Raw genomic sequence first — 27,501 nt, 5'->3', positions numbered from 1 at the left:
CAAGAAAGGTTGGACAGGTTAGGCTTCTATCCACTGGAGTTTAGAAGAATAAGATGTGACTTGATGAAAACCTTTAAGATCCTGAAGGGTCTTGAGAGGGTGGATGTGGAGTGGATTTTTCCTCTTGCGGGAGAATCTAGAACGAGGGGTCATAGTTTAAAAATAAATGGTTGCTCATTTAAGACAAAGATGAGGAGACTTTTTTTCTCTCAGAGGGTTATGAGTGGAAGCAGAGTCTTTGAATATTTTTAAGGCAGAGCTAGATAGATCCTTGGTTAACAAGGGAGCAAAATATTATTGGGGATAGGCAGGAGGTTACAATCAGCTCCATCATGATCATATTGAATGACGGAGCAGGCTGGAAGGGTTGAGTGGCCTACCCCCGTCCCTAGTTCATGTGTTCGTATGAGAACCCCCTCTCAGACTTAATATAATACAATGGGTTTTTAACCTCTAAAACTAGTCTATTAGTGCCCATCTCATTTAGATCTTGGCACGCTTTTTTAAAATTCTAAGATGGAGATTTTCTTGGAGAAAATGTTGGATACCACTCCCCACCTGAGACTCCTCTTGCTGCCCAAGTCCCGGTTATCTCTTGACCTAAAACTCAAGCATCAGAATGTCATTGATAGCAAATTCCATAAAACATCTACATAGCAACTATTTATTCTGCTGGGTCATAAACAAGAATATATGAAAACTCGATTCAATTGCATTTTAGCTAGATTGAACAAAATAAACTCCAATTCCCATAGAAATTTCTTTGGAAAGTAAAAGGTGGATAATGGGATGAGGATAATTGAGGTTCCATTGTACTACAGATCAGTACAATTAGAAAATAAACATTGATCCTAATTTTACTGCCATGATGATGGTCCATTTCTTTCAAAGTCTTTCCACCTTTTTATTTCTGTTCACATCTGTTTGTCATAAAAGCATTTATATTGATACAGATTGACAATTTGTAGGAAAATGGGGACATGGGAAGATGGGAGCAGGACTCAGCCATTTGGCTCTTGAGCCTACTCTGCCATTCACCTACATCATGGTTGATCATCTACTTCAATGCCATTTTCCCCCACTATCCCATATCTCTTGATATCTTCAACATCTAGAATTCTATCAACCTCAGTCTTAAACATATTCAGTGACTGAGCCTCCACAGCCCTCTGGATTAGAGAATTCCATAGATTCACCAACCTTTGAGTAAAGAAATTTCCCTTCATCTCAGTCCTAAATGGCCTACCCCTTATTCTAAGACTGTGTCCCCTATTTCTAGATTCACCAGCCAGGGGAAACATCCTTCCTGCATCTACCCTGTCGAGCCCTGTAAGAATTTTGTATGTCTCAATGAAATCACCTCCCATTCTTCTAAACTGTACAGGTACAGTGATTTATTCTTTGCAATATTTTTGCACTATCCTGATAGTAGAGTCACAATTTACTATCATTCTGACAGTGTTGAGTTCAGCAGTTGGGTTGATGGAATCCCACCACTATCAGGCAAGGCTGAACAGGCTGGGGCTCTATACTCTACAATAACAACTCCTATATACTACTTATAATATATATGTATATAATATGATATATATGTATATAAAACATCTTTAACATAATGAAACATCACAAGACACTTCACAGGAACATTAGAAGTCAAAGTAGGACACTGAGTGACATAAGAATATATTAGGTCAGATGATGAAAAGCTTGGTCAGAGATACATTTTAAGGAATGTATTAAGGGAAGAAAGCATGGCAGAGGATCGGAGACGTTTGTGGTGGAAATTGCAGAGCTTGGGCCCTAGGCATCTGAAGGCACGGCCACCAATGTTGGAGAAATTAAAATTGGCGATAAACAAGAGGGCAGAATTAGAGGAACACAACGATTTCAGAGGTTTGCAGGGCTGGAAGAGATTAGAGATATAGAGGGGCAAGACCATGGAGGGGTTTGAAAACACGATTGAGAATTTTAAAATCAAGGTGTTGCTTGACGAATGTAGATAAATGAGCTCGGGGGTGATGGGAGAACAGGGCTTGTTGCAAGTTAAGATATGGACATCAGAGTTTTGTTTGACCTCAGGTTTACGGAGAAATTAGAGGTTTGAAGAGTGGCCTAAGAGAGATCTTTGAAAGTATAAAGGTGTTTAAGAGGGTGGACATAGGGAAGATATTTCCACTTGAGGGAAGATGAGCCCAAAACTGGCGGGGGTGGAGAGACGGGGGTTATAAATACAAGATAGTCACGAATAAATCCAATAAGGAATTCAGGATAAACTTCTTTACCCAGAGGCTGATGAGAATATGCAACTCATTGCTACAAGGGCCTGAATTCTGTGCACGTTGTGCATGTGCAATCGGTGGGCCTGGAAGTGGCCACAATTGCTGCTTTTGCCCGCGAATGTCAAAAAACCGCAATTTCATACTGTTTGGCCATTTAAGGGCAGGCCAGCATGAAATGCACCCCCACATTGGAGAGGGTCTGACAGCAGGGGTGGGAGCGTGCCAGGCGCCGGGTCCAATGGGTACCCGGCGGGGGTTTTAAATTGGCTGAGGGAGCACCCTGAAGGCTGCCAGGAGCTCCGGAGGAGGTGCAGAGAACAGTCCAAATCTAAGCTGAAGGTATGGCATCAGCACCTGCTCGACACGCCAGGCCAATGCAGGTGGGCACTCTGCCCCTCTCTCGCTACCAGGCACCAGCTCAGATACAAGGATGTTGGTGGGCTGTGGTCCGTTGGTTCAGATGGTTGTGCATTGTGGGGAGGTCATGGCACACTCACATGAGGAGCTGGCGGAGGCAGAGAGTGCCCAGGGCGCCAGCTGTCGGAGGACTGTTGGAGACCAGGACGATGCTGAGTCTAAGGCAGATGATGAGCCTCTGGGGTCACCCATCAGGCAGCAGATGCTAGATGTCCAGCGGGAAGATCTGACGGAGATCCCTGAGGGTTTGCATGCCATGGTTTCTGTTATGGACGAGTACTTGAGGAGCTTGAGCACTGCATTGACTGAGTGCACAATCTCCTCCATTGAGAGAGTGGCGACTCACATTGAGAGGCAGCTCCAGGAACTGAATCAGGGGTTCCTGGGGTCACGCTCGGACCTGCGCTCCCACTCCCACTCAGGAGGTCACTGCCAGTGTAAGAGATGGATGGTGCACCTAGTCTCTCTGCTAGGTGCCCATCCATCAATGGCGAGCAGGGAGGTCCAGACGTGCCTCTTGCTGCGGACAAGCTGCTAATGTCTCTGTGGGCTCCTCTCACGATGCTCTGGATGGGAGTGGCAGCTTCTCCGCCCCTCCGATCGTGGCATCTTTTAAGGCTTCCCAGCCACGTCACTGTCAAACCCATCCAGGCAGAGCCTGCTCAGGCCCTGCTGGCCAGAGGATGACCACCAAGGTCAACAGGGCCAACACGACAGCAGTGTCAGAAATCTGCCTCAAATGCTACTGCCAGCAAGTGGGGTTTGTGGGGGGGGAGGGGGGTGGGGTTACTAAGATGTAGCATTCGCAAGTGTAAGTTTAAGGCACCATGAGCACAGGATTGGGTTATCACGGGTGACATTCTTTCATTTCATCAGTGTTATGTATTGTTTTTGTGTGACAGTAGCAACAAAGTGATGTTATGTGGCTTTTTTGCAATTCTGGAAAAGATATAAATCTAGACTTTGTTTCAATGCCCTGAGTGTCCTTCATGTTTCCCATAGGTGCAGGACCCATCAGTGCCTTATATTAGACAGCAGGGGCAGCAAACTTTATTACAGAGGTTGTGAGGTGACATTGGGGTCATGGATTTCCTCCTCAGAAATGTGTGTGAAGGAGGCGGCGCCCTTGCCATGAGAGCGAAGCCATAGCCTTGGCAACCTAGCTGAATCAAGGCCTTCCTGCTGTCCCTGCCTCCCTGAAGGTTCCTTAAGTCTGCCTCCAAGACCTCACCCTGTGCCTGCCCAGGTTCCTCGTCAGATGCATCAGTTGAGTCTTCCTCTGAGGTCTGTGGAGCTGCGTCATGATCCTCATCCTCCAGTGGGTCCCCCCTTGCCAATGCCAGATTGTGCAGAGCGTAGCAGACAACGATAACAAAAGACACATGCTCTGGTGGATATTACACTGCATCTGCTGATCAGGCAATGTAATCTCATCTTCATCAGATCAATGGTCTTCTCAGCCATCTGCTTTGTGGAGGCATGGCTCCTATTGTACCTCTCTTCCGCCTCTGTCCTTTGATGGCATCATGAGCCACCTTTTCAAGGGATGTCCTTTGTTGCCCACCAGCCAACCATCCAGCCGAACTGGAGCCACAATCAGCCTTGGCACCTGGGACTGCTGCAGTATGTATGCATCATGGAAGCTGCCAGGATACATTGCACAGATTTGCAGAATCTGGGCCTTGTGGTCACATACCATCTGCATGTTCATGGAGTGGTAACCCTTTCTATTCACGAAGATACCCAGCTGACCCACTGGCGCCTTGATGGCCAAGAGTGGAGTCTTTGGCACCCTGGATCCAGGGAACCCAGCAATAGTTGTGAAGCCTCTGGCTCGCTCAGCCTAGCTGGCTTGGTGCATTCAGTAATGAATGAATGTGAAGACCCATCTGAACAGGGAGTCAGTGACGAGCCTGACACAACTGTGAACAGCTGATTGGGACACTCCACACAGATCCCTTGCTGATCGGGAAAGAATCGGATGCAAAACAAATTGAGGGCTGCTGTGACGTTCGGAGCCACTGGCATTGGGTGCCCACCCACACAGTTGGAGGCAATCTCAGGAACAATCACCTGGCATATTAATGTCACTGTGGCCCTGGAAAGGCTGATCCTCCTGTGGCACTGGACCTGTTGAGGAAGCTGGATCACTGCCTGTACATTCTGGCAGCAGGATAGTGGCGCCTTCTGCGGTCTCTTCTGCCTTGCTCTCTCTGCTGGGTCTGCACCCCTTTGCCAGCACCAGTCCTCCCACAAGTCTCTCCCTGCAACGCTGCCTATGGACACCTGTCCTCCTCTCCCTTCTATACCTCTCTTCCTCCTCAGAGGAGGTGCCCCCAGCAGAGTACACAATCCCCATCTGCTGAGATGCAGATGGCACTGCCCCGTGCACTGAAGGCTGCGCTTGGCAGAAATGCTCCAAGAGAGATGATAAAACAAAAGAATCCTCAAAACAATGCTAAAAACTTCAGAAGAAACCATAGGAAAATGTCTGAAATACCAATAGACAAGTAGCAGCAAACTCTCACCTGAACTCCTTACAACTCAGATAGGTGATGCTCCGCTCCCTTCTTATCCTGCCCTTGGGTGAGAAAAGTGAAAAAATGAGTTGGCCGCTCGCCCGTGTTGCCCGTGCGACAAGTGCAAAAATCACACGGGCAATCTAAAATTGCCTTCAATTGCACCTTTAATTTCCTTAGGTGGTTGATTAATTGTTGGCGGGCGCTCTTCCGAGTCCTCCGCACGCCCACTACTAGCGCATAAAATTCTGGTCAAGGAGTAGCTGAGTTGAATGGCATATGTATATATTTTTTATTCATACATGGGATGTGGGAATCACTGACTTGGCCAGCATTTATTGCCCATCCCTAATTTCCCTTGAGAAGGTGGTGGTTTGCTGCCTTCTTGAACTGCTGCAGTCCATGTGGTGTAACTCTTTTGAGTCAACCAATTAAACTAAATCAACAAAATAAGGGATAAAGCAAACATAGCGTCCATGTGGTGTAAGTGCACCCACAGTACAGTTAGGAAGGAAGTTCCAGGATTTTGACCCAGCGACAGTGAAGGAACGACATATTTCTAAGTCAGGATGGTGAGTAGCTTGGAGGGGAACTTCCAGGTGGTGGCGTTCCCATGTGTCTGTTGCCCTTGTCCTTCTGGATAGTAGCGATCATGGGTCTGTAAGGTGCTGCTGTCTGAGGAGCCTTGGTGAATTCCTGCAGTGCATCTTGTAGATGGTACACACTGCTGCTACTGTGCTTCGGTGGTGGAGGGAGTGAATGTTTGTGCATGGGGTGCCAATATAGCGGGCAGCTTTGTCCTGGATGGTGTCAAGCTTCTTCAAAGGGAAACAAGATAAGTATATGAGGGTTAGATGAAGTAAGGAGGCTTGTGTGCAGCATAAACATTGGCATAAGCCAGATGCTCAGAGTGGCTTGTTTCTGTAATAAAAACAAAAAATGCTGGAAAAGCTCAGCAGGTCTGGCAGCAGAGAGAAACAGAGTTAACGTTGCAAGTCCGTATGGCTCTTCTTCAGAGCTTGTTTCTGTGCTGTACATTCTATCTAAAATTAGGTCTCACTTTAACACCGCACACCATCGGCAAAAAACATATGTATCCACACCCGGAATCTTTTTTCTGAAGCATTCATTTTAATCAATCAGAAGTTAAAAATGACTGAAAAGGGGAAAGCTGTTGAGCAGAGGTTGAAATGGCAGCAAGGGGAAAGGAACGCCCACGGGCTTCTCTTTGATGTTTACTGTTTCATCAATCCACTCCAGGGCTCAGGTATAAATGTACCTTTGAACTATGCAGCATTATGCTCACAAACAGCTCGTGAAGGTAACATTTTCATTGACAATTTTCAGGCACCTCCAGGCACTGTTCCCCATAATCTTCGAAGACAAGGCTCTAAAAAGACGTCTCGATAGGTCTCAAATTTCAGAGCGCGGCCACAGTTGTGATCCCTTAACACATTGAAATTGTTCGTGGCAATCTTGACTGTCTGCCCCCCTATTTTTCATTATTCCAATTATTTCCCAGAAAGCTCAAAATTCTGACCAGCCCCCTCTCACTGCTGCAGTTTCACTTTACAGCCTGATGTCATCTCACCAGCTCCACAAATCATTCTCCCTGATCACATGGGATTGCTGCATTAAACACCCCTATCTAGGTTTGTTCCATTTCCTTAGTAAAAACTCAGCAGTGCTACACAACCACAACAACAACAACTTATGTTTATATAGCGCCTTTAACATAATGAAACATCCCCAGGCACTTCACAGAAGCATTACGAAACAAAGTATGACACCAAGATACATAAGGAGATACTAGGTCAGATGACCATAAGCTTTGTCAAAGAGGAAGGTTTTGAGAAATGCCTTGAGGAGGCAAGCGAGGTAGAGAGGTAGAGAGGTGTAGGGAGGGAACTCCAGAGGTTGGGGCCTAGGCAGCTGAAGGCATGACCACCAATGGTGGAGCAATTATAATTGGGAATATACAAAAGGCCAGAATTAGAGAGACGCAGTATCTCCAAGGATTGTGGAATTGGAGGAGATTACAGAGAGAGGGAGGGGCAAGGCCATGGAGGGATTTGAAAACAAAGATGAGAATTTTAAAACAAAGAAGTTGCTTAATCCTCAGCTGATGTAGGTCAAAGAGCACAGGGGTGATAGGGGGACTGGACTTGCTGCAAATTGTGGCAGCAGAGTTTTGCATGATCTCAAATTTATGAAGGGTAGAATATGGGACGCCAGCCAGGAGTGCATTGTAATAATTGAGTCTAGAGGTAACAAAGGTATAGATGAGGGCAAGCATGACCCAGACCTTCCTGTCGCTTGCCATTTCAACACACCATCCTGCTCTCATGTGCACATGTCCATGCTTGGCCTGCTGCAATGTTCCAGTGAAGCCCAATGCAAACTGGAGGAACAGCACCTCATCTTCCGATTAGGCACTTTACAGCCTTCCAGACTTAACATTGAGTTCAACAACTTCAGACCATAAACTCTCTCTTTTTTATCCCCTTTTTTAATATTCATTTTCATTTTTTATTCACTTATTTTTATTTTTATTTATTTTCATTTTTATTCATTGTTTTATCCTCACCTTGTATCCTATTTTCAATCATTTTTCCCACCACCATCCCCTCCCCCCACCCCAACCCCACAAGGATCATCTGTCACTTGTTCATGTTGTTCTTTCCAGAGTGCTTACACTTGTTCTGCTATTATCACATTCTGATTTCTGATCTTAATGCCGCCATCAGCACCTCCTCTAGCCAGTACCGCTATCATTAACATTCCTTTGTCCCTCTGTCCATGACATCTCTGACAATCTCTCCTTTGCCTCCACCTATCACTGGCCTCTATCCAGCTTCACCTGCTCCATCCCCCTTTAACAGTATAAATTTCATCATATCTTTACTTCTCTTTAGCTCTGAAGAAGAGTCATATGGACTCAAAATGTTAACTTTATTTTTAATCTCCACAGGTGCTGTTAGACCAGCTGAGTTTTTCCAGCATTTTCTGCCTTTGTTCTGGATGTCAGATAAGCAGTCTGATAATTTAACAACAGTGGAGGAGTTAAGAGAGGCGTGGTGTGGTAGAGCTGGGTGTCATCAGCGTACTTATGAAAACTAACCCTATGTCTTCGTATGATGTTGCTGAGGAGCAGCATGTAGATGAGAAATAGGAGGGGTCCAAGGTTTGGTCCTTGGGGGACACCAGAGATAACGGTGCAGGAGCAGGAAGAGAAGCCATTGTAAGCGATTCTCTGGCTACAATTACATAGATAAGAATGGAGCAGTCCTATCTAGCTGGTGGGCCAATGGTGAGGTGGGTGAAGGAGGATGGTGTGGGATGAAATGCTGCAGCCAGTTCAAGAAAGAAGAGGAGGGAAATTTTGTCTTTGTTACAGTCACATAGAATGTCATTTGTGACTTTTATAAGAGCTGTTTCAGCACTATAGCAGAGTTGTAACCTGATTGGAGATACTCAAACCTGGAGTTCCAGGAAAGATGGGAATGGATTTGTGAGGCAAGAACACATTCAAGGATAAAGGCAAAATACTACAGATGCCGGAGATCTGAAATAAAATAAATAAAGTGTTGGAAAAGCTCAGCAGGTCTGGTGGCATCTGTGACGAGAGAAACAGGATAAATGTTTTGAGTCCAATATGACTTCTTCAGAAGGAGGTATGGTTGGGGCATGGAAAGGGAATATGAGTGATGCAAAGAAGTGATTGGAGATGGCCTAATTTGTGATTGAAACTATGGGAGTAGTGAGACCACGTGAGATGGCAAGGTCAAGGGGGTGGTCATGAAAATGAGTTGGGGAGTTTACATGGAGAGAAAGATTTCAGGAGGAGATGATGCAGTGAACTCAGAGGAGAGAGAACATGATGAGTTAAGATGGAAGTTGAAATCACCAAGGATGAAAAGTTATTCGGTGCAGAGGCTGAGGGAGAAAATTTTTATTGGGCCAGTTAAGGAGGTACAGTTTGATGATTTTGAACAAGAGGTTATCATGTTATTATAATGATATAATACCTTGGGCTTATTTACTGTACAAGACACAAGACACCAATCACTCATAAAGGATTCAGTAAACACGTTGTGGGTCCATTTATGAAGACTAGGCACATGCGAACAGCTAGGCATAGGTATAAAGCTTGAAGACATCAGAGCTGTGCATCTGTGCTCTGCTCAAAGCAAAAGTAAAACTAAGGCTCGATCACATGACGCATTTCCCCTCTAGTGATGTTATATCAATATCCTTTAAAGGCATATCACAACAGGGGTGAGAGGGATGGAACAAGGTGAGATACTCAAAGGAGAAGGAAAAGTGCCAGAGGAGTTGTGGGTTAGGCCAAGGTGTGATCCTGTGATAAATGCCACACTGGCACCGTAACAGTCTTGACAGGGCAAATGGTGGATGACGTAACCAGGCCGGGAGGCTTCTTTCAGCTGAAAGTGTCATTATCCCTCAGCCAAGTTTCCATTAGGGGTATGTTGTCATTGCAATCATCCACAATAAGTTCATGGATGTAAGCCTTGTTCACAAGTGAACAGACATCCTGGGGAAAGATGCGTAGAGGGATGGTGAGAGCTGAGCCGCTGGCAGTCAACAAGGTCAGCAGTGGGGAGGGTTGAGTGGGGCAGGAGGAAAATTGGCAAGATTAGTGGCAGTGGCCTCATTGCGGGGAAATGGTTGACAAGAAAGTGGGGTTGCTGCTCGTAATGAGCCAACAGCAAGTGTCTCGATGAGCCTATCGACGAATGCCAAGAAAGACCCAGAGCTGTACTCTTGCAAGGCCAGATGAAGTGGTGATGAGGCAAGGAAAGAAACAAAAAGATGTGCCTAGAAGAGGTGTGAATGGCAGAATCATGAACAGCTGCCATCCAAAAGAAATAAAATCAGAGAAAAACGACAGGAAAATCAAAACCTGCAAAGAGAAAGGAACAAAATGGAGGCAGAGATAACAATCTGCAGCTGTTGAACTCAGTGTTAAGTCCAGAAGGCTGTCAAGTGACAAATTGAAATATGAGGTGCTTTTTCTTGAGCTTGTGTTGAGCTTCATTGGAACACTGCAGTAGGCCGAAGGCAGGGATCTCAGTGTGAGACCAAGGTGGAGAATTAAAATGGCAGGCAGCCAGAAGCTCAGGATCATGCTTGTGGACTGAATGGATGAGGTCCACAAAGCAGTCTTAAGATACTCTTCCCCCCTTCCCTTTCCTCTTTATTCCCACCCAACTCTTCCTCTCTTTCCCCCCACGCCACTCCCCTGCCTTCTATCTGCTTCGACATGAGAATTATCCAAACAATGCTCAATTCCTAGCAGAGAAATCCTTCACCTTGTGCAGCATAAAACTTATCCATTCCAGAAACTCTGTTCAAGTGTTGGAACCAAATTGACACTTCCATTGTAGTGAGACGGTGCTGTCCATTGCAATGTATAGCATGGCTATGTGGAAGCAGCTGTGGCAGGGGTGAGAGGAAAAATTGGACCAGGTTTTGAAAATTACATCTGATGGGTAAGTCAGGAAGAGATTGAGATGGGCATTGGGCAGGCTTGTAGCAAACGTTGATGGATGTTGGGGGTGGGGGGGATGGCAAATAGCAAATAGGGGTGTAGGGTGGCATTCATAGTGAAGACCCCTCTCAGGAGGCCATCTAAGATCTCATAGCACTATTTCTAAGAAGAGCATCAGGGTTATTTCCAGCATAGTGGCCAATGTTTATCTCTCAACCAACATCGCTAAACAAGCTTATCTGAGCATTATCACATTGCTGTCTGTGGAAGCTTGCTGTGCACAAATTGGCTGCCGCATTTCCAAGGTTACAACAGTGGCTACATGTCAAAAGCACTTCATCAGCCATAAACCGCTTAGGGATGTCATTTGTGATAGGCGCTATATAAATGCAAGTCTGTTTGTCTTTATACAGATGAGATGTTAAACCGAGGCTCTGCCTGCCCTCTCAGGTGAATGTAAAAGATCCTGTGGCACTAGTTTGAAGATGAGCTATCCCTGGTGTCCTGGTCAATACTTATCCTGCAATGAACATCACATCATTATCATATTGCTGTTTGTGAGCTGCTGTTTTTCCTACATTACAACACAGTAACTTCTTGAATTTTCTGCCTGAAGGCAGACCCTTGGCGATTATGCACTGAACTACAGCTAAGTGGTGTGTTATTTTAAAACTACAGGTAGAATGTGGAGGCAGACATCAAATCTACCACAGCTGGAACAGGAATCGAATCCCATGCTGTTGGTATCAGCACATGCTAGCCGTCTAAGCTAACCGGCTCCTCACAACAGTGACAGCATTTCATTGGCTGTAAAGCATCCTGAGACTTCCGACCATGAAAGGCACGATGTAAATGCAAGTCCTTCTTGTTACACAAATACGTTACAACCTAGGAATTGGAAATGAAGGGGAGGGGAAGGTTAGTTTCAGCGACACAGAGGTCAGGTTCAATTTCCACTCCCTCTACTCATTTTCGCATCATTTTCCATCCGTTTAAATCCTCCAACTGTGAGCTATAATCTTGAAATAAGATGCCAGCCAGCCAATAGTTCTGAGTGCTCCATTTGAGCTGAGTACCAGGAGCTGTTCAAGTGTTGCCCAGGCGGACACAGCCTCCTGTAAGGAAGCACCTTATCTTCAATTAGTCACTCATCTCAGTTCCACACAGCATAGTCAGTCAGAGATTAGGAATTTACTGTGTATGAGCTTCCAGTCGCAAACCTGCATCTGAACCCTCTGCCAAACAGGACAACAAAGCAGTGTCGCCAGCTGTTATTCCTCACCTCCATTATACAGATCAGGTCTAAGCTTCCTTAGCTCTCAACTGCCTTACATTGAACATCCACTATTAAAAAGCGTCAATATAATTCTTTCTGAATTTAGTTACGCACTGTCAGATTACATATCTGTAAAAGCACAACTCAGAGTTGCACATATCAAGTGCAGACACAAATGCAAAGGAGGGACAGATTTAATAGTGCATATCACCTAATCATTGATGCAGTCCATAGCAGCCATGGCAATAACTGCATGGGAAAAATGTAGGTCTATAAAAATTCTATGAGTCGGGTGTATAAAGAAATCATGAATTTTAACAATGAAGAGTGATTTACAGTATCCTTCGCAGTTATGTTTTTTTTTGGTTGATATCCCCATAGGAGAATTGGTGCAGATTTTGCAACTGCCTCACCTGTTTAATTTGCTCTCATGAGCTCCCACCCCTCTCTCCACCTAACAAGAGGGAACATCATTGGCAGCATTGGCAAACAGGCTGCAATTAGATAAGGAACCTGGACTTAGACATACCACTGTCTGATTGGAAGGCAAGTACTCTTACTGCCTGTGCTTCAAGCTGCTAACAACCTTCTTTTAACAGCTTTTCACTGGACAAGATATACAGCAGGCTCTGTGCAATTAATTTGGGTCTTCTGCTGAAAGCAGAGAAAAATAGGTTACATCAGACACTCGGACTCATGTTCATAGTTTACTTGCACTGGGTTAGTTCTAAAACCACCATCCCTAAAATGAAATATTATATCACGTGTCGGTGCAGACTCGATGGGCCGAAGGGCCTCTTCTGCACTGTGTGATTCTGTGATTCTGTGATATTGGGTCGGGCGAGATTTGTCTGAGCATAGGAACAAGGTGGGCGTGCAGTGGTTGAGTGCATGCAATAGCTGCCCAGAGGCATTTGGTGAACTTAACAGCATGAAATGAGCTCTAAGTAGGTAGCTCGCCAAATAGGAGGTGGGAAGTTGTGTAGTGAGATGACTGAGCTATTTAAAGACCTGCACCTGCATCTTTAAGAGGAAGTGCATTTGATGGAGGAAAGGGAGAGAAACATGACTATGGGGCAGGGCTCCCTGTTAATAGGATCCAAGCTGTTGGTGAAGCTGAAACCAAGACACAAAGCTTTTCTTCATTGTGAGAATTAATTGACTTCTTCAGTCTCACAGCTCTCCTCCCACTCAACCCAGTGTCCCAGCTATCCCCTATGTAAATGTGCTCAAAGACAATTAATAGCCATCACCTGTTTCTCTTAACCTTAATAATGTAATTGACATTAACAAGCCCCAACAATGTAATTGACAAGACACTAACATTCCCAACTCGGAATTGGGGCATATTCCTGATGTTGTGATCACATGGCCTCCTGCCTCCACTCCCCCACCCCAAACTCCTGCCATTGGTCACCCAATTTGCAGCAATTGGAAAGCAAATAGATTTTATTATCCGATTGGGTGATTCTTGACTGTTGGTCAAACATCCCTTTTCCCCGTTATAATTTTGTTTTATTTTTATAACAAATCGCCAAAAGCTCATCTTTAACAATGATGAGTGATTGTTCAAAGAAAATTTTTAAAGTAACAGAAATTTTTAATCCTGCCATAATTTTTCTCCCGGGTGCTCCTAGAGATTCATCTTTAATTCTTCGAGACTCCAGGGCCTCTGACCCTGGACCGTTGCAACTCTACTGTGGAGCAGTAGTGAACGTGATTTGTAGTTGGGCCCAAGATTTTCTAAAGTTGCCTCATATTTTCTGAAAGCTGTTGCCAAGGCCACAATTAACTCACTTCCACTCTGAAGGAACGGTGACATGAAGAGAAACATTTTTACACAGCAAGTAGTTGGGATCTGGGATGCCCTGCCTGAGATTGTGGTGGGGGCAGATTCAACCGAGGCCTTCAAATGAGAATTGGATCATTATCTGAAGCAAGAAAAAGTTTGCAGATCAATGGGGAAAAGGCAGGGGCATGGGACTAGGTGAGCTGCTGTTCCAGAGAGCCAGCATGGACATAAAGGGCTAAATGGCCTCCTTCTGAGTTGTAACCGTTTTATGATTCTATGATCCTTGCAGAAGAAGCTGGGGCACAGCAGAAGGGAAAGAGAGAGAGAGAGAGAGTGAGATCCAGCAAAGTCAAGCTGCTGCAGTCTACAGGCCCAAGCTCTTAGAGCTCACTGACCTCAAGCATCGCCAAAATGCTCCACATGCAGCCCGCCCACTGGCCATGTTGCAGCTACCAAGGGTGCACCTCATGAAGCACTAGACTAGGTAAAGCTATGCTCAGGATAGGCACTAGGGGCTAACAGCAGGGTGACAATTAGTGGGTATACATTTCTGTAAGCAATGGGAAACCAAAATGCTTTATGAAATCTCCGTGTGCCGGGAGTGCTGTGTACTCTCCAGTGGTAGTTGACAGGCATATCAATGCTCACCTTGAAAGGCAGTTTCTTTGAGGGTGAAATGACTTGGAGACATATTCCACGCAACTGTTGTGCTGAGACGCAGGGATTATTCATCTGAGAAAATGCTGAAAATATTCAGCAGATTAGGCAGCATCTATGGAGAGAGAAAAAGAGTTAGTGTTTCAGGCCGATGACTTTTCTCTCTCTATAGATGCTGTCTGGCCCAGTATTTCCACCATTTCCTGCCTTTATTTCAGATTCCCAGCATCTGAAGTAATTTTCTTTTGCTCTTCAGTGAGCTACTGCCAAAGAGCTCTGCCTGTAAACTCTCCACTTTCTCACTATCTTGTATTCCCTCAATGTCCTCGCTATCAGCTTGCTGAAGGGCCTCCTCCAACAGGTATTTATGTGTTATCCCCATTGCAGAGTGAAGTTATGCAGCCACAATCTTGCAGGATTCTCTCCCTGGATTATCGCAGGAAGCCCGCAGACCTATCCAGGCAGTGTTATCTTGCTAGAGTGCTGATTGGCCCCTTCGATATTTCCTGCAGTTGAGCCACAGTTGTGCTGCAGTTCAACTACTAAGCCTGGGTTCCTGAGAGAATTCATGAGCAGGTGTGCTCTTGTTCGCAAGCAGCCAACCTCCCGCTTACAATGTGGGGGCAATGAGCAGGGAGATGGAAGATTCTCACTACATGGGAAAGCACCATGGCAGCTGTTAAGAAAGCTGGCAATGATCTGCATGGTGCACTGCTGGCCGTCACACATCAATTGCACCTTAATGGACTGATGCTCCTTGAAATTCATAAAAAGAGTGGGATTGTTTGAAGGAGCCCGCACGGTGATATGGACATGGTTAATAACGTCCTGAACTTTGGGGAACTCCTCCTGCTTCCAAATGTCCATGGCGGAAGTGATTCATATGTTTGCTCCTGCAGACGGGGCATCAGTCACCTGTCCCTGCAAGTGTGGTCTGTAGACAGGCAGATATTGACGTGACTGCCTGGAAGGAGTTGGAGGCAAAGAAATTCTGGGCTTCAGTGACCTCAGCAGTCACAGAAAATGCTGTCTTAACTCTGGCAATTTGAATGCACAGCTATTTGCAGGATGCAGCATAATTCTGTCACAGCTACTCCAGAGAAGCCTCGAAGAACTGCAGGTGTGATGAGACAGCCCAACTTCTTAATTTCATGAGCAATTTTCTCCTCCCACCCCTTCACTTTCTTTTCTTTACTCTTTGCTTCACTCTTGCCCCGTCACTCTTATTTTCTTACTTTTCTTCTTCTCCAACTCCATTGTTTCATTTTTTTCTCTGCGTGCCTTTATTTCACCTTTCTGTCTTTGACACAGTTATTTCTTGGTCTCACTCTCCTTCCGTTTTCTTTGTGTATATATAGTTTTTTAAAAGAGCAGTTCCTAAAATGCACACAACTATCTTTTCCTTTTTCTTTTGGATGCAGTCTTTTTCTTCTTTTGCTTTTACTTCATTCAGCTTTTCTTTATGATTTCTTGTGTGATCTTTAAGCTCTCGCCGTTTTTTGTGTATTTTCCAGCCTCGTAACAGTCCCACTACCTCATGCTATGGTGTAGAGCAGGAACAGTATTGCTCTGTGAGGGCGGCAGGAGCAGGCCTGCGGGCTGACACAGCAGTCAGAGCTTCAGCCATCGGTGCCAATTCTATATTAAAAATTCTTCACGCCAATCTCCCCTCGCTAGGGCAAGGGGCCAGTGGAACTAGTCACAGTGGGTATGTTGGTAAGAAAAGAAAGAACTTGCATTTGCACATTGCCTTTCTCGATATCAGGCTTTGCAAAGCACGTTCCAGCTAATGATGATCGGAGATCTGATGAAACGTCATTGACCTGTCGCACTAACTCTTTGAATTATACTTGAGAACCCTCTTAAGTTGCAGCCACAAGGGTGTTGACATCAGAGAGGTCTGTGCTGGTGGCCGTTTAACCCATTATCCCACAACACTTTCTAACAGTTACAGTAAGGTGATTCCTCCAACAATATCTATTCGTCGAAGATTACAGTATGAAAATTATTTTCAAAGCTGGCGATTTGACTGCTGTTTTCTTCCACTCTGCGGCAAGGGCCTCTGACAGCCCACATCCAGACTGAACTCACCAACTGCCATCTGACCACATCACAGTATGTTTAACCTTCAACCCTCTATCATTGTGCATGCAGCCGTTTCCACTGTGGTAAGTCACCATACAATACAGCTGCATTGCTTGCGTCTTTAGAAAATAAGCGGGTACAATCGAGTAATGAGCTGTGTGGATGCAGTGCACTGCACCACTTAAACAATTCATGGAAAAATCACCAGCAGTCCGAGGCCTAACTAACTCACTCAGCCTTTGGCATTGTGAGTAATGTGCCCAATTTTACTGGGCATTTTACTTTTCAGTAATCACAGAGCCCTTTCGTGTATCCTGTAACTTACTGCTCCGTGTCGGACTTATGTAGAATAATCTGCACTGCTTAATATCCATTACATTGCGCATCGGTGAGTTTAGACAGTGGGGCAGAAGACTATCTGATGGTGGGGGAGGGGAGGCTCACGCAGCCATGTCCAATCCTGTTGTCACACTTGTTGAGTAGAATGGCCCTATACTTGCTGGAGTTTAGAAGAATGAGAGGTGATCTCATTGAAGCATGTAAGATTCCGAGAGGGCTTGACAGGATAGATGCTGAGAGAATGCATTCCCTAGCTGGAGTGTCTTAGTGCTAGGGAGTAAAACCTTAGGATAGGGGTACGCCAACTGAGATGAGGAGCAAATACTTGGAATTCTCTACTCCAGGGAGCAGTGGATGCTCAGTTATTGAATATATACAAGGCTGAGATTGGTAGATTTTTGGACTGTAAGGTAATCAAAGCATATATGGATAGGGTGGGAAAGTAGAATTCAAGATTCAAGAATTCATGATCATATTGAATGGCGGAGCAGACTCGAAAGTCCGAATGACCTACTCCTGTTCCTATTTCTTATGTTATGAAATTTGTATTAATTTTTTTTTTTGTCATTTGGTGTTTTATAACTAATTGTTCAAGCAAATTGAGCAAAAAAGTTGATTAGCACAGAGAGGATAATAATATCTGGAATTGTCATTATTCCTGACCCCGTGGGGGTTTATTTGTAAGTAATGGTGTCATGGTCCCTAATATAGTTTGCCACAAAGATAAGTGCAGCTGAAGGAAGCCATTCAGCCCATCTAGATCAATTTTTTTTATTCACTCATGGAATGTGGGCGCCGCTGGCTGAGCCAGTATTTATTGCCTATTGTTGGTTGCCCTTCAGATGGTGGTAGTGAGCTGCCTTCTTGAACCTGCTGCAGTCCATGTGGTGTAGGTACACGCACAGTGCTGTTAGGGAGGGAGTTCCAAGATTTTGACTCAGCGACAGTTAAGGAACCAGAATATAGTTCCAAGTCAGGATGGCGTGTGACTTGGAGGGGAACTTGCAGATAGTGGTGTTCCCATGCATCTGCTGCCCTTGTCCTTCTAGGTGGTAGAGGTCGCGGATTTGGAAGGTGCTGCCGAAGGAGTCTTGGTGAGTTGCTGCAGTGCATCTTGTAGATGGTACACACTGCTGCCACTGTGAGTCCATGGTGGAGGAAGTGAATGTTGAAGGTGGTGGATGGGGTACCAATCAAGCAGGCTGCTTTGTCCTGAATAGTATCGAGTTTCTTGAGTGTTGTTCGAGCTACATTCATCCAGGCAAGAGGAGAGTATTCCATCACACTCCTGATTTTTGCCTCATTGATGATGCACAGGATTTGGGGAGTCAGGAGATGAGTTACTCGGCACAGAATTCCCAGCCTGTGAACTGCTCTCGTGATTGACTAAAGCTCTGGCTCATCATTGTAGAATCTAATTGTTTCTTCAATGATTCCAGGGCTTTTTCCTCCACTACTTTACCTGGATACTTTTTTTTAATTATGAAGGGTTTTGATAGGGTGATTAGACAAAAACCATCACCTCTGACTGGGGAGTCAGTGACGAGAGGTCATTCATTTAAAATTTACATGCAAATGGGGGATATCGGTGGGGGTGGGGGGGGTGGCGATGGGTGTAGAAGAAATTGGTTTATGCAAAGATTTGTTAGAGCTTGGAATCCTTTAACAAAACTGGAGTCAATGGGAATCAGGGGGAAAACTCTCCGCTGGTTGGAGTCATACCTAGCACCAAGGTTGATGGTTGTGGTTGTTGGAGGTCAGTCATCTCAGCTCCAGGACATCACTGCAGGAGTTCCTCAAGGTAGTGTTTTCAGCCCAACCATCTTCAGCTGCTTCATCAATGACCTTCCTTCCATCATAAGGTCAGAAGTGGGAATGTTCGCTGATGATTGCACAACGTTCAGCACCATTCCTGACACCTCAGATACTGAAGCAGTCTATGTCCAAATGCGGCAAGACCTGGAGAATATTCAGGCTTGGGCTGACAAGTGGCAAGTAACATTCATGCCACACAAGTGCCAGGCAATGACCACCTCCAACAAGAGAGAATCTAACCATCGCCCCTTGATGTTCAATGGCATTACCATCATTGAATCCCCCACTATCAACATCCTGAGGTTTACCATTGACCAGAAACTGAACTGGAATATCCATACAAATACTGTAGCTACCAAGAGCAGGTCAGAGGCTGGGAATCCTGCGATGCGTAACTCATCTCCTGATTCTCCAAAGTCTGTCCACTATCTACAAGGCACAAGTCAGGAGTGTGATGGAATACTCTCCACTTGCCTGAATAAGTGCAGCTCCTACAACACTCAAGAAGCTTGACACCGTCCAGGACAAAGCAGCCCGCTTGATTGGCACCCCATCCACAAACATTCACTCCCTCCACCACCGACACACAGTATCAGCAGTATATACCATCTACAAAATGCACTGCAGGAATTCACCAAGGCTCCTTCAACAGCACCTTCCAAACCCACGACCACTACCATCTAGAAGGACAAGGGCAGCAGATAGATGAGAACACCACCGCCTGGAAGTTCCCCTCCAAATCACTCACCATCCTGACTTGGAAATATATCGCCATTTTTTTCATTGCCGCTGGGTCAAAATCCCTTCCTAACCACACTGTGGGTGTACCTACACCATATGGACTGCAATGGTTCAAGAAGGCAGCTCACTACCACCTTCCTCAAGGGCAACTAGGGATGGGCAATAAATGCTGGCCCAGCCAGTGAAGCCCACATCCCGTGAATGAATAAAAAAAAAAATCACAGTAAGTGTTGGGGGTGGAGACTGTTGCCACATTTAAAGAAACAATAAACATTCGAAACAGAGGAAGATAAAGGTCTATGAGGAGACAGCAAGGCAGTGAGATGAGTTTTGTATTTCACCAACAAGATGTCAGCACAGACTAAATGGGCTGGCTAGCCTGTATGTGTGTTGCAAACCTAGTGATTCCACAGCATGGACTCGATGGGCCAAATGGCCTCCTTCCATGCCGTAGTGACTCTATGACATTTTGTGTGAAGAAGTGCTTCCTAATTTGTATTTTGCTATGTTGTACTGAGGATTTCCCCTTCTCCTTGAGCTCTAGTTCAGCTTAAAATAGTGCTCCAGAGTGTGGTAAGAAAGATTCAAAAACCTGGGGAGCAAAATTCCAGTCCAGGCCATGGTGCAACTGGTCAAGGTGCTGTCATTGGCCAAGGGGCCAAATAACAGGGCAAAACAAGGTTGTGTGTGTGGTTTCTGCCCAACTTGTTAGCTCCAGGCCTCTTCTGGTGGGGGAGGTGTGTTATCTTCCAACGCCTCCCTACGTCACAAGGTGTGACAGACGGAGTTCTGGCCTACGCCAGGAATTCTGCCTTCAACAGCCCAAAAAAACCAGTACACAATTTTCACTAGCTGTAACCTGGGGCAGAATATCACTGTCCCCCGCCAGCGGGTTTGCAGGTGAAGGAGGCTGTAAAATTCCCTGGGTTACCTACCCGCCACCCTCCTGCCCATCCCTGAACTGTCCTCAATTTTATGTGGGGCGGGCGAGGCCTAGGGTGGCCTGCTGCCTGCTCTCGTCCCAATGAGGGCCCTTAAGTGGCCAATTATTGGCCATTTAAGGGCCACTTCCCAACCAGCCTCAATTTTGAGGCTGGTGGGAGGAGTTCTGTGGCAGGGGAAAGCCTGCAGAGGCCTTGGACGGAAATGATCAGGGGCACGCTTCCCTCAAGGGTCTCCTTTCCACATCAGGTGCCCCCCCCCCCTGCACCCCCCTCTGCCACCAAGGTCTGTTCACCGCAGGTGTTCCCTCCCCCCAGCCTCTCCATCAAGATCCCACTCCCTCTTTTCTTCCTGGAAATTTCCTCTCCCAAACCCAAAGGCATGGACACCAGGGCCAAACAGTAACAGGCCAAGGTGACCATTCTGTGAGCCGAGACATTGGCCTGAATCTTATGTTCGTCGGGCGCGCCCAATCGGCAGGCCCAGAAACGGACACGAAATTACACTTCTGCCCGTGATCGGACCCCAAACGCAATTTCACACTGGTTTGCCAATTAACAGCCAGCCAGTGTGAAACACACACTGAGAAAGGCACAGCACTGTCGGCAGGGGGGGAGTTGTGGTGGGGTTGCGAGAAGAGGGTGGGCACCAAGAGAAGGGAGGGTGTGCACTTGTAGTCCCTGAAGTCTGACGGCTGCTACGGAGCTGCCTCAGGGAGCTACAGTAATTTAAAAATGAAATGAGCTCAATAAACTGCTGCAAGCTGTGGCAATGGTGTGACAAGCACCTGGCAGCAAACTACATAGCAGATCATCCCTCAAACATCTTCCCTTATTTTATTTAACTCTGAACATTTCATCTTGCCCTCAATGTAGCTTATATTGAAAACGTGAAGCCCACCAGGCCATTTGGCCTGTCCACCAACCCTAAAAGTGGATGGGTCACATAAAATTGCTGGCAAAGGCATCTGCAGCAGGTAGGTCAAGCATGGTTTTCCCTCACCACCTGCCGCAGACCCAGCCTCTCAGCTATGTTCTTTCGGACTCATCCAGCTCAGTCAGTAGTGGTACTACTGAGCCACTCTTGGTGATGAACATTGAAGTCCCCCACCTAGAGTACATTCTGTGCCCTTGCCACCCCCAGTGCTTCCTGCAAGTGTTGTTCAACATGGAGGAGCACTGATTCATCAGTTCAGAGAAGGATGTATGTGGTAATCAGCAGGAGGTTTCCTTGCTCATGCTTGACCTGATGCTATGAGACTTGGTGTCAAGAGTCGATGTTGAGGACTCCCAGGGCAACTGTGCCACCACCTCTGCTAGGTCTGTCCTTCTGGTGGGACAGGACATATCCAGGGATAGTGATGGTGGTGTCTGGGACATTATCTGTAAGGTATAATTCCATGAGGATGACTATGACAGGCTTGACTAGTCTGTGAAACAGTTCTCCCAATTTTGGCACTAGCCTCCAAAGGAGGATTTTACAAGTTCGAGAGGGCTGAGTTTACCATTGTCTAGGTTGATAATGGGTGGTCTGTCTGGTTTCGCTCCTTTTTTGTGACTTTATAGGCTATTTCAGAAGGCATTTAAGAGTCAACCACTCTGGGTCTGGAGTCACATGTAGGCCAGACCAGGTAAGGAGGGCAGATTTCCTTCCCTAAAGGGCATTAGTGAACCAGCTGGATCTTTACAACAGTAAAGATGGTTGAATTCCAGATTTTTATTTAATTCAAATTTCACTACCTGACATGGCAGGATTTGAACCCAGGTCCCCAGAGCACTACCCTGGATGTCTGGATTATTAGCCCAGCAACAATACCACTACACCATCACCTCCCCTGATACATGCACAACATCTTATGTAGAAGGAAGGATGCCGATAACAAGCTATCAGAATTACAGTGGGATTGTGCCAGAAGGGCCAAGGAATTTTGGTCAGCAGGACATTCAACCATACAGGGAGTTGTATTTCTGTCCTCAGCCATTGTTTACACAAGCACATTTGCTTCAGGGGTCACTGGATAACAATTAGGAGGTAGATTCTGGTGGATTGTCCTCTCCTTAACTCAGGGGAATTGAAGCCTAGACTTGGATTAACTAACTCAACATAGACTAGGTTTGGACTTGGAACCTTCCTGGTCATCACCATTCAGCTTCTAGCTGTCTTAACCAGGTAAATCTAAAGAGAACAATGTGTTACAGTTTTAATACACTTACAACAATCTGCTCGTTTCTACAACACTAGAAGCTAATAACTTGCATTTTTAGGGTATCTTTCTGAAATGCTTCTACTGTACATCAGAGCTGAGAAGGGTGAAACCAGCCACCATGAGATGGAAAAAACCCATAAGTATAGGTTCCTAAAATTGAGGTATATTCATCCAAGTTACTTTATAAATTTTTTTAAAAAAGCAATCTGAAAGTAATTCACATTATGCAGCTCCCCTTTCCACCCCTTATTAATACTGCTTTTCTAGGTGGGGAATGGTTGCTGCAAGATATCGTTGAACAACTTGAACGAGAAGGGTGCACAAGCGTGTAAGGTTAGTTCCACACATTTGATAAGGGTCTCTTTGCACCATTAAACATTGTTGCTGATTGGCTGAGGGTGATGTCATTATTCACAGAGATACATGCAGCGCTCCAGAAGGAATAGCTGGTGTTTCTATGACTCAGAAATGGAAAGGCAAAAGAAAAAAATCCTGTGTTGCTATGATACAACACAGAATACGCGTGAATACTGACAAGGTAGTGCACGTTACTGAATTTATTAGGATTGCAATTTATATCACACATTCATGGTGCTGGAGTGATAAAACACACATTGCATAATTTCTAATCCTGACAGAAGTTCGCCTTAAGTAACGAGCTGATATGTGAAGTGAGAAGAATGAGAAGTTTTGACGAGGAGCATTCTCTCACTCATAATATCGGCTGGATGTGTGTGTGGATGGGGGTTTTTGAGTATGTCCTAAGTAATAATTGCTGCCTTGGCAATGTGGCTGAAGGGATAGGAACACAGCTGCTACTGATTCAAGTAAAAATCTATTTTGTCACATTTCAGGCTATGGCTGCTGAATTCACAACGTCAGCAACTGCAAGTGCAAATAAAAATATACAGCAGGCCAATCAGTACCTGAAAGAGAGAAGTTCAGCCATTATTTTGGGACCCTCCATTGGAGATCGTGTTAATGTGCCCTCCAACAGTCACTTCTGTTACGGGTCTGCACACATTATACTGATGCATGACGCAGAATGTCAAGAACCAATACCACTGTAAACCATTTCTTCCTACATTACACTATGGATCGGGTCATTACACCTGCTGGATATGGTTGCCATGGTGCTGATTTCATGATGTACATTTTCACTAGGCACCGCAAGGCAGTTTTAAACAATCGCTCAGCTCTGCTGATGGTTTTCATGTGTTACTAGCCTAAGCACAACACATATCTTCAAACTGTGACAGTCCCACATGGATAGACACATCATCAGAATATCACAGATGTCTTTCCATCTTGTGGTATATGTGGCATCTCAAACATAAAACATAACCACTAAAAATTAGAACGGCAACCATGTTATAAACAGAAAGCATATCACATGCACCTTGGATACGCTAATTACCCAATCAGCAGAACCAACAGTCAAATGCAGTGGAACAATTGACGTTGTTGTTCACTCTCCTGTGTTCCTTAGATGACTGTTTTATCCAACAAGAACCTATCCCAGATCCTCTGTTATAGGATCACCTGCACTTTGTAGTCCATACAGTATCAGTGAGTTAGGACAGAGGTCCTCAAAGTGTGGTCCACGGGCTGATTCCAGATGCAAGTTACTGATTCGCAATGCCACAGCTGAGGCCATATGAGAGGGCAGGTCAGAACCCTATTCCTAACCACACGCATGACAATCGACGACCAGACCAGCTCCTGAGTGTGTGGAGTGAGTCACCATAAACACAAGCAACAACAATGTAGCTTTGTAAGAAAAGTTTATGTTATTGTTGATGTTGTTTGATTAATATAGATATATGGTAAGTATCAGTCTCTCAGATGAAGATTATTGCAATAATTTGATAAGAAATATTAGAATGTTACAAATAAATGTGTCCCCCTGTAGTATTAATGTTTATAATATGAAAATGTCTATACTTTTGTTTCTGGTATGAATTAATAATTTACTTTTGATATTTAATTTTTAAAAATTAATTCAATAATGTATTACATTTAGTGGTGTTGCGAATGCTGGACTTTATAAAATGGCTATGTTTTAAACTGTCTCCTTTAATTCAAGGTAAAATGGGGTAGTATGATGTGATCTCCTATGAAATCTGCCTGGAGGGAAGCCCATGTGACTTGGTTGCCATGGAGACGGGGGCCCACGTCAAGACTTATTGACAGAAAGTGCAAGTTTTACTACCTGGACACAAAAGAGGAGCCTGCTGTTCTTGCTCCATATAGACTCACAGACTTTCAGAATTATCCAGAGTTTTTTTGGGGAAGAAGACCCACATCAGGTGCTGCAATGCCAAGTAGGGAGAAAAGGTTTTTTTCTCAGGTAACCTTCAAGCAGATTGCTGGTGAAGATGAATCCCTGATCGAATAAACAAGGCTTGTGGAGAGTTAAAGACCAAAGAGTCACCAGGGTTGTCTTACGACTAGAAGCCCATTTGAGTAGGCTCAGAATATTGAGTGAAGGGGACTTTGTTTAAAAGGACACTGGAAGATTCGCCCTGGAGGGGCAGGGAGCGCAGGTCCTGTTATAGACAGGTCAATCTTGGGGACTTTAAACACAAGACTACATTTCTACTGAGAGTGTGGTGTAATGTATAAAAGTGGGCCTGGATTTTCTGTGTCCGCTGGCATTGTGCGTGTTCAGTGGCGTGAGCAGACAATATGGCGTGATCGGTTTCACAACAGTGTGAAACCAATTCGCGATCGTCCGCTCAGCCTGCCAATGGCGTGCCACGTTCTCCGCCATCGGATGTCAGCAACCTCGTTGTAATACATCAGCATATCATTGTTAGGCCTGCCCATCGGAATTGTCCTCCCTGCTGGATCATCTGCTCATGTCGGCAGGATAACACGCCGGTGCAGAACTCATCTTGACAAGTGTGACGTGAAGAAGTTGGAACTTGCCACCAGGGTCTTGCTCACATCGTGGACATTGGAGGGGAGTGAATGTTTCGAGGGGGTGAGGTTGAGAGGGGGGGGAATGAAAGGGGGGAGATTGTGGGGGAAAGGGAGAATGGGAGGAGGAGGAGGGGGGGTAATGGGGGAGAAGACAGCAAAAAAGCAAATCCAGACCATGCTGTCCAAATCGAAAGTGAAACAAGAGTCATGGTGGTTGAGATCAGGTGCTATATGGGGGTATGATCACTGGTTGGCGGAGATACAGGTCAGCTCAGATGGACAACTGAAAGCAAACCCCAGCAAGCAACATTGAAAATGCTCAGGACATTGAGATGAGTGTGAAACGTGAAGGATCTGTGTGCATGTGAGAGTTCTTGCATGAGGCTCTGAGAGACCCTGCTACACACACACACACACACACACACACATACTTTTCCCTCCAGAGTCACTTGTGGGCTGGCTGCTCCCTCTGTAGTGACAGAGAATGAGGTTGAGGGGGGTCACAGGCAAAGGGGGCTCGGAGGGAGAGGGCAGCCTCTGAGATTCCTGAGTGGATGACCCCAGGGGTTTCCAGTGTCACTTCTCCTCTCCTCGGGTGCCCCGGCCTGACTCCCTGGGGAGAAGGAGCACCTGGAGGGACGTCAAGGTGCCTCGTTTCCCTCTCGCATTGCCAATGCAGGAACTCACCCAAGGTTACTGCAATGGAGCACAGGCCTGGGTGCATCTCTGCCTTCTGCTGGACCAGGGTCTCCTTGGTGTCTGCCATTCTCCCCTTGGATATCTCCATGCGTGCATACGTGGGCATCACTGCATCAGAGAGCAGGCTGATGCACTCCTTCAACTCGCAAGCCAATCTGTTGAGGTCTTTCAACAGCTCTGCGTGATGTTCCCTCACCTTCTGCTGGCTCTCCACAATGAGTTGCAAGGCCACATCCAGAGGTTCATCATCTGACTCAGACCTCACAGATGCTTCTTCCCCAGAAGTCCTCCGAGTGCCAGGGAGCTCGGCTGAACCTGCCTCCTCCTGCTGTGGACACGTATCCATGCAGTGACCACCAGATTGTGAACTCAAGCCTGCTCTAGATCTAGATCCCACCAAGGTGAGTGTCTCCATGCTGGTGGAGGGTGTGGGTAAGTGATGTGACTAGTCGTCCGGGCAGCTTATTTCTCGCTCTTCATTGGAGGAGGTGTTCCCTTGGCTGGAGGTGAGGACCCGGAAGGAGCTGAGGGATTGGCTGGCTGAGGGTGTTGGTCCCTTGGCAGAGCTCCCTGTGAACCAACATAGAGATAATTAGTGCATGGCTGCAGAGTCAAAAGCAGGAGGGAGAGCGCTCACAGTCGCATTGAGGGAGGGATGAAGTGGTGCAGGATCCTCGGGTGGGTGTTTGCCGCCAACCTCACTGTCACCGCAGGCAGGGTCCACATCCTCACCAGTCAGCGCGATGGCACACTCGGTGAGTGAGGGGCCTAATGTGGTCCAATCCACGCCCGGTCTGGGGCATCTCCCTGCTGATATGAGCCAGTTTCTCCTGCATGGGAACAGATGGAGAGAGTGTGAGTAGGACACATGACACTGGGTAGAATGTTTGTGTGGTGAGCAGAATGAGGATGTGAGCTTGAGGTGGTATGAGCCTGATGGAGATGTGAGGGTGTGTGTGAGAGTTAGCGGTTGTTATGACCAATGCAGTTGGTAAAGCGGAGTTATTTAAGAATCCCAGAGGGAAACTTTAAACAACTGTCATAACCAATAATTTTAAGTGTTATGTTTGAGATGCGACTCTAAATTCAGGAATCAGACCACCAGTTCTTGAGGTTTTACGTTAAACTAAATGAAACATTTTGTTAATTTACACAGGTTAAAATATATGTACATATGGCAACAAATTACTACTATCATAACTTTTAACAAATTCCCAAACTAATCTCCATTAAGGCAACAGCAACCCATAGACTTAACCAAACACCAGGCAAAGCATTTTCACCTTACAAATTTAGA

At 45.8% G+C, this 27,501-nt stretch overlaps 1 long non-coding RNA gene across 2 annotated transcripts; it reads left to right on the top strand.

Annotated features, from left to right (window-relative positions):
• The first annotated feature begins 16,459 nt into the window (after positions 1-16,459).
• Positions 16,460-24,879, top strand: LOC144690723 (uncharacterized). 2 transcript variants are annotated; one of them, XR_013578941.1, is made up of 3 exons: positions 16,460-16,620; positions 22,848-22,913; positions 24,667-24,879. It is a non-coding gene; the product is annotated as an uncharacterized LOC144690723 (long non-coding RNA). The 2 variants fall into 2 exon arrangements; XR_013578940.1 differs by lacking the exon at positions 24,667-24,879 and adding an exon at positions 22,998-23,172.
• Positions 24,880-27,501: the final 2,622 nt, after the last annotated feature.

The sequence above is a fragment of the Cetorhinus maximus genome, chromosome 2 (genome assembly GCF_964194155.1).
Source record: "Cetorhinus maximus chromosome 2, sCetMax3.hap1.1, whole genome shotgun sequence".
In the NCBI taxonomy this organism is placed as follows: domain Eukaryota; kingdom Metazoa; phylum Chordata; class Chondrichthyes; order Lamniformes; family Cetorhinidae; genus Cetorhinus; species Cetorhinus maximus.
This window is presented reverse-complemented; position numbering and strand designations above follow the sequence as displayed.